We start from the raw sequence: 8,287 nt of genomic DNA, 5'->3' as shown, positions 1-8,287 counted from the left end.
GTTGCTTGTATTTATGGCATGATGGCAAAAAAGTCAATATTAGCATGTTATGAATCACAGGGAGTTTCCTTAAACTAATAAAAGATTTCTACAAATACCTAGAGGAAATATCATCCAAAATTATACAGCCAGAAAGATTTATCTTTGAGATAAGGATTGCGAAAGGAAATCCTGCCCTCAGAGTCTCTATGTCGCCTTGTAATTGAAATTCCAGAAAATGTAGTAAGTCAAGAAAAACAAGTAAAGTGTATGTGCATTAGAAAGGCAGAATAGAATACGCTATGACTGTCTCACCCTCTTGTTGAGGGTGAAGGAAGAGAGTGAAAAAGCCGGCTTAAAACTCAGTATTAAAAAACTAAGGTCGTGGCACCCAGCCCCATCAGTTCATGGCAAACAGAAAGGGAGAATGTGGAAGCAGGCACAGGTTTTCTCTTCTGGGGTCCGAAATCACTACAGATGGTGACTGCAGCCGTGAAATGAGAAGACGATTGTTCCTTAGGAGAAAAGTTACGACAACCCTAGACAGTGTGTTAGAAACCAGACGTCACTTTGCCAACAAGCATCCATGTAGTCAAGGCTGTGGTTTTCGCAGCAGTCATGTATGGATGTGAGAGTTGGACCATAAAGAAAGCGGAGTGCTGAAGAATTGATGCTTTCGAACTATGGTGTTGGAGAAGACCCTTGAGAGTCCCTTGGACAGCAAGGAGATCAAACCAGTCAATCTTAAAGGAAATCAACCCTGAATACTCACTGGAAGGACTAATGATGAAGCTGAAACTCCAATACTTTGGCCACCTGATGTGAACAGCCAACTCACTGGAAAAGACCCTGATGCCGGGAAAGATTGAGGGCAGGAGGAGCAGGGGGCGACAGAGGATGAGAGGGCTGGATGGCATCCCTGACTCAAGGGACGTGAACTTGGGCAAACTCCGGGAGATGGTGAAGGACAGGGAAGCCTGGCGTGCTGCAGTCCATGGGGTCATGAAGAATCGGACACGACTTGGCAACCGAGCACCAACAATGATTATGTGGAAAATCCAGAACTTAAGAAAAAATCATGAAAATGAAAACGTTTTAGGAAGAGTGTGGGTCACTCTTTAAACGTCGCTTGCAGGGCCTGCCTGGTGGTACATGGAACAGAATCCACCTGCCAGGGCTGGGCACACAAGTTGTATCCCTGGTCCAGCCAGGTTCTGCAGGCGCAGAGGGGCCCAAGCGCTGCGGCAGGAGAAGCCCCCCGGGAGGGCCCGTGCGCCGCAGTGAAGAGCAGCCCGGCTTGCCGCAGCTGCAGCAAGAGCCCACTCACGGCGGGAAAGACCCAGCGCAGCCAAACACGAGGAGAGGAAGGGGTGATAGGAAGAGCCAACGGCAAAGGGTATTGGAAACACCGACTGCATTTCTTCACCTCGGCCGCTAACACCCGGAAGAGAAAACAGCTGAGGCTGCGACAGATACGGCAGAAGTCAACTGTCCAGAAATAAATCTGAGAAATTCCGTGTGAAGACCTCTACGCAGACGAGCGTGGAGTATCTGGGGGGAGAACTTGAAGAAAGATGGCTCATAGGGATGAAGGGATGTGCTGAGCTGAGAGATTTCGGGTACTCAGTGTTCTAAAAATTGTAAATTCATTCTAAATGTATTTATAAATTTAGTCAAAATCCCCATAGGTTTCTTTTCTACTTAACCAGCTGATTAGAACATTAAATGACTTATCCAGGCAGAGAGACAACTGCCACACGCTACCATTCACAAGTGGAGTCTAAACAGTGATACAAATCAGCTTAGTTACAGAGCAGAAACAGACTCACAGACACAGAAAATAAACTTATAACGACCAAAGGAGAAAGCGGGGAGGGGTAAATTAGGAGCCTGGGATCAGCAGATACATACCACGATCGATATATAACATAGATCAAAAAGAAGAAGAACCTACTGTATAGCGTGGGTCTTCCCTGGGGGCTCAGATGCAAAAAATCCGCCTGCAATGCGGGAGACCTGGGTTCGACCCCTGGGTGGGGAAGATCCCCTGGAGAAGGGAACAGCTAGCCACTCCAGTATTCTGGCCTGGAGAATCCCATGGACAGAGAAATCTCGGGGGCTACAGTCCATGGGCTCGTAAAGAGTCAGACTGAGTGACTTTCACTGTGTATCCCAGGGAGCTATACTTGAGGTCTTGTAGTAACCTAAAAAGGAGAAGAATCTGGAAAAGAATGTATATATATATATACACACACACACACATATCCCCCCTCACACACACACACATATATAACTCAATCACTTTGCTCTGTGCCTGAAACCTTGTAAATCCATGATACTTCAATTTTTAAAAAGTTAAAAACATCAAATGACTCTTGAAAGTAGAACAGTCGAGACTTCATGGCAGTCCAGTGGTTAAGAATCCACCTTGCAGTGCAGGGTACGCGGGTTTGGTGCCTGGTCAGGGAACAAAGATTCCACAGGCCTCGGAGCAAATGAACTGGTGCCCACACCACTGAAGCCCAAGGGCGCGGGGGCCCGAGCCCCACCTGGCGAGTCCGTGAGCCGCCGCCGGAGATCCCGCATGCCCCAGCTGAGACGAGGCAGCCAGCTAAATAATTTAGAAAGTGGAATAGTCAGAACAGAGGAGAAACAGCCACAGGTCAAGCCAAAAAAGGCAGAACAGTCAAGAAATCCTTGAAGAAGAAAGAAATGAGAGGACCAGTGGGTATTGGGGCTTATTATAAAACTATAATATAACTAGATATCATAAACCTATATAGGCTTCCCTCATAGCTTGGTTGGTAAAGAATCTGCCTGCAATGCAGGAGACCCAGGTTCAGTCCCTGGGTCAGGAAGATCTTCTGGAGGAGGAAATGGCAACCCACTCCAGAATTCTTGCCTGGAGAATCCCATGGACAGAGGAGCCTGGTGGGCTACAGTCCGTGGGGTCACAGATACAGACATGCCTTAGCAACCATACCGCCACCACCATAAAACTACAGTGATTGTGTTGTATTGGTTCAAGAAGAGACAAATCAGACCAACTGGAGAGCCTAGAGGGGGCTTCCCAGGCTGCGCAGTGGTAAAGAGTCGGCCTGCCAAGCTGGAGACTCGGGTTGGATCCATGGGTCAGGAAGATCCCCCTGAGGAGGAAATGGCAGCCCACTCCAGTATTCTTGCCTGGAGAATCCCATGGACGGAGGGGCCTTGGTGAGCTACAATCCACAGGGTCACAAGAGTTGGACACAACTCTGCGACTACACCGAGGGCCTACAAGTAGGCCTGCCCGTAAACGGCACTCGGTGTACAACAGAGACAGCACAGAAAGAGTAAAGGGCGGCTCCCCGAAAATGAGAGAAGAGAGGAGACTCGCCTCCATCTTCCTACACCCACTGGTGGGTCACACATCTGAATTATCTTTTATGTGCTGATATTTTTATTTTCTCTTCTAGTTTTCCAAAGTCTTAAGAATTTTATGGGAAATGATCTCAAAGTTGTAAAAATAGTGCAAATAACTCCCCTGTGCCTTTCACTCATAGTTCCCCTCAAATCTCATATTAGTTGGCTTTTTCTTTCTCTAGAGATAGATACAGAGAGACGACAGGCAGACAGTTAGGTAAATAGATAACAGAGATGACAGGTGGTGGCTAGAGATAAATGATGATTGAGAGGTGATTTTTTCTGAACGCTTGGGAACACGCTGCAGACATAGGTCCTTTTGTCTCTGAACACTTCCTTGTGTGTTTTTCTCCATAACATATTTTACTGAAGCGTAGATGACACGATGCTTCAGGTACACGGCACGGTGATTCGGGGACACATATGCACATATTATTTGAATATTAAGGGCAAAGTGATAAAGGTGGTAGACGATAATAAAATATGATGTATTATGCAAGTTGGTAAATTAATGACGGTTCATTAAGAAAAAGGCACCGATGAAAAAGGCGTGTGCTGAACAGCACCCCGGACACGACAGAAGATAGAACTCATGAACCCCAACAAAGTGAATAGAAAATGTCAAAATGGGGCACCAAGAGAAAAATGCAGAAGCTGGAGACGAGCAGACAGACCGTAGACGTGGGGAGAAATCGGACGCTCACCATGCCTGAGACGGAAGTCCCGGCACAGGTGGCCGTGACACGGGGGCCGAGGTGAGGCTGAGGGGAGGGAGGAGTCTTCTCTGAAGCAGAGCCCAGTCCTGGGACCCTGGCAGGGGGAACGGGAAGGTGAGTCAGAGCCTGCGTCCTGGGCCAGTCACAGAGGCACCACCGCCGGCAGCCAGAGCCTCAGGGTGGCCTGCTGAGAGCCGGAGCTGCGGAGTCTCAGTGCAGCCACAAGGGCAGCCTCTGTGGGGAGAAGCGCCCCCGTCGCCCTGCTGTTGGCCCTGCACACGCAGACCCCGAGGTGGGAGACACAGGGGCTCGGCGGCGGGCGGGGGGCTCTTGTCCCGGGGGGAAGCAGGGTGGGGGAGGACAGAACCTGGTGGGAGGGTGGGTCCCAGGCCTCCTTGGGGGGCTCCCGTCCCCAATGACGCTCAGACACATTCGGAGCGTGGCGCTGGGCGCTGCCGCGGGCTCAGGGCCACAGGCTGGCTCAGCCCCAGGCGTGTCAGGCTCTGCGTGTGCACAGCAGCTGGGGGCCCCCGGGCACCCCAGAACTGCGGGCTCTTCTGGGGCTCAGGAAGGAGCACAGAGGAAGGGTGGGGGCGGAGTAAGGGGGTCAGAGAGGGAGGACCCGCGCGACCCCAGCCTCACAGCACGCAGAGGTTAACTGAAGGTGGGCCAGAGGCCCCAAAGCAAAGGAAGAAAGAAGAAAGAAGCTGTTGCAGCCAAAGGGGGAGAAAACTTCAGGACCTCGGAGCGAGAGAAGCGTTAAAAATCAGCAGGACAGTCATCACAGCGACTAGAACATTGATCCTACAGGGAAAATGATAAATGGGGCTTGAAAAGCAATAACCTGGGCTTATCAGAGGGCAGTGTTCAGGTGTGGACCAGGCGGGCGACATGGTGGGAACGCTCATAGCTGCTCCTTCTTTCTGCGGCTCCTGAGTCTGGAACAGGTCTCGGCCTTCCGTGACCCCCACGACCCCAGCACTTCAGGAGGTCACAGGACTGCTGAAGTTCCTGGGCTGGGTCTCCCTGACGCTGGGAGGGATTGGGGGCAGGAGGAGAAGGGGATGACAGAGGATGAGATGGCTGGATGGCATCACTGACTCGATGGATGTGAGTCTCCCTGAAGCTGGGCTGAGTTTCTGGGGGTGCCTCAGTCTCCTCTCGCTGGCCCAGGGCTTCTGAAACCCTCGTGAGTTCCTCGGGTGCAAGCCCAGGAGAGCTTAGGTTCTAACGCTTGTTTTTGACCCCGTCACCCAGCTCCTGAACTTGGGGATTTCCAGGGCAGTGGGAGTGCCCTTTGTGGTCACGGGTGACCCTGGGTGGGCTCCTGGCTGGAGGCTGGTCACCGAAGACCAAGCTGTAACCAGAAGCGTGGGGTTCGGCAGCGCCCTCCACCCTCCGGGAGGCTGAGGTCATGACTGGCCGTGCCACGTGGGAAAGCTGAGCTGCGATCCCCAGGGCACGAGGTTTGGAGAGACCCTGCGTGGAGATGCGGGGAGGATGGAGCATCCAGAGCGGGTGTGGGGCTCCACTGCCCTTCCCCCGCCCCGCCCCGTGCAGCCCTCCGTCAGGAGGGTCACCTGTGGCCTGTTCCCTTTATTACATCCTGTTTTTTCTGGCCATGTGGCACGTGGGAACTTAGCTCCCTGACCAGGGATCACACCAGATTCCCTTGCATTGGAAGCTCAAGTCCTAGCCTAGCCGGACCACCAGGGACGTCCCCCTAGCCCATCCTTTCATCATGCATCGGTAAGCAGAAGACGAGTTTCCTGAGTTCTGTGAGCTACTCTAGCAAATTAACCGAACCCAGGGAGAGGGCTGTGGCAACCTCTGATTTGTGGCCAGTCAGAAACAGGGCTGACCAGCGGGGTTTGCCGTGGGCATCTGAAGTGGGCAGGCTTGTGGGAACGAGCCCTCCCCCGTGGGGTCGGCGCTGCTTCTGGGTAGACGGTGTCAGAGGTGAGGTCAAGGGTAGGGCCCTGCAGCCAGTGCCAGACAATTGCGTCCTGTGGAAGAACAGCCACGGAACCCACACCGGGGGTGCCGTGAGTGCTGAGACCCCGTGAAAGCCGAGGGGACTTGGGGGGCCGGTGTAGGTGCCCTCTCCATGCGGCTGGAGTAGAACGCTGCTGGCCCCGCGGCTTCAACAGCGGATGGCGAGTCTCCAGGGTCTGGAGGCTGGAGGTCTGGGCTCAGGTGCTGCCGGTCGGGTCCTGGTGAGGCCCTGTCCCGGCGTGGCTGCTCGAGGAGGAGGAGGTTCCTGCTCTCTGCTTCTCCTCGTGAGGAAGCCCACCTCAGGACCTCAGCTAACTCTCATCACCCCCCACAGCCCCGCCTCCAGATGTTGTCACACTGGGGCATTTGAAGCTGGGGGCACAGACCCTGAGCCCACAGCAGGAGGGGTGCCCGCGGGGAGGGCTGTTCTCAGCGCATCCTCTGGGGCGGCTGACGATTCCCACGTGCACCCCCACCCCGATGATGCTCACCGGGTCACTAGATCCACCGGGCCTGCTGGGTTCTCCGGCTGTGAGGTTACTCAGGTTTCCCTCTATAATTGTAATTATTCTCCGAGATGCTTCTTTGAAACCGAAGATCCCAGTGTCCATTAAACTTCCAGGTGATTTATTAGCTAGTCTTAGTATGGACTCCTGTTTCCTATTTTATTCAAAGGGTTATAATTGTTACTAATATTGTCTACTGTGACCCTCAGATGGTTCTGAATTTGGGAAGGGGTCCTGCAGCCATGGGATTAAAAGACATTTGCTCTTTGGGAGGAGGGCTATGACGAATCTGGATAGCGTCTTAAAAAGCAGAGGCATCACTTTGCCAGCAAAGGCCTGTATAGTCAAACCTATGACTTTTCCAGGAGTCATGTGCAGATGTGAGAGCTGGACCGTAAAATAAAGCTGAGCAGTGAAGAGCTGATGCTTTCGAATTGCGGTGCTGAAGACCCTCGAGAGCCCCTTGGACTGCAAGGAGATCAAACCAGTCCATCCTAAAGGAAATCAGTCCTGAATATTCATTGGAAGGACTGATGCTGAAGTTGAAGCTCCAATACTTTGGTCGCCTGGTGTGAAGAACCGACTCGTTGGAAAAGACCCTGATGCTGGGAAAGATTGAAGGCAGGAGGAGAAGGGGACGACAGAGGATGAGGTGGCTGGATGGCATCACCGACTCAACGTACATGAATTTGAGCAAACTCTGGGAGATGTTGAAGGACAGGGAAGCCTGGCGTGCTGCAGTCCATGGGCTCGCGAGGAGTGAAACATGAATTAGCGACTCAACAACAGCGACTCGCGTATTTTGGACACACCCTCCTCTATCCTTTTGCCCTTCTTGCTTCCCCAGTGTAGGACGGTCTAGGTCCTCCCGGGACGCTCCCTGGAGCTGGCCATTTTGCAGGGAGCCTGGGTCCTGCAGTTGGCGGACGGTCCCTGGGCGCTGGGTGGCTTTTGCTGTTGGCAGGCTGCACAGCCTCTCAGCGGAGGGGCCAGAGGACCCTTCTCCAACACCGCCCAGCATCCCAGTGCTCCCCCATTTTGTCCTTTTCGAGCTCCCACCTGCTGCACCAACTCCTGACTCCCATCAGCTGTGACGCATTTGCTGATGTGGCCACTTGCACGGTCTATCACCAACCTCCTGTCGTTACTGGGGCCCCCCCACAATGTAGATGCCCTTCTCACCCCCTCCACGTGGTCGCTTCCGCTCCAGCCTCGGGCTGCCCCCCTCTTCCCTGGACAGCCCCTCCAGGCACCCCCCTCCTCTCTGTGCGTCTCTGTCCACAACACGAGCATCCCCTGCTCCCCCGTTTCCCTTCCCACAGCCATTTTTCTTCCAGAGACATTCTGTGCTCTGCGCCGTCTCTATTTATGAATAAACATCAGGGTGAACTCCCCAGGGGAATTACTTGAGTCTAAACAAAGATGTGCACCTTTGCCCTTTTTATTTTTGAAGGTGCGTGACAATGTACGTAGCAGATATTTATTTCCCATTGACGCGTATGAATGACACTGCTATAAATATACATTTGTATACACAGATATAAGTGTGCATTTCTACAGAGAAAGGCTATGTGTATCATGTATAAAACTACGTAAGGCACAGCTGTACAACTTAACGCTTTTATAAACCAGATATTCATGTAACCACCACCAGCACCAAGAAATAGAACCTTATCGGCACCCAGGTGT

Source organism: Capra hircus, chromosome 29 (assembly GCF_001704415.2).
Source record: "Capra hircus breed San Clemente chromosome 29, ASM170441v1, whole genome shotgun sequence".
NCBI classification, from domain to species: Eukaryota; Metazoa; Chordata; class Mammalia; order Artiodactyla; family Bovidae; genus Capra; species Capra hircus.
Note: the sequence above shows the minus strand (reverse complement) of the source record.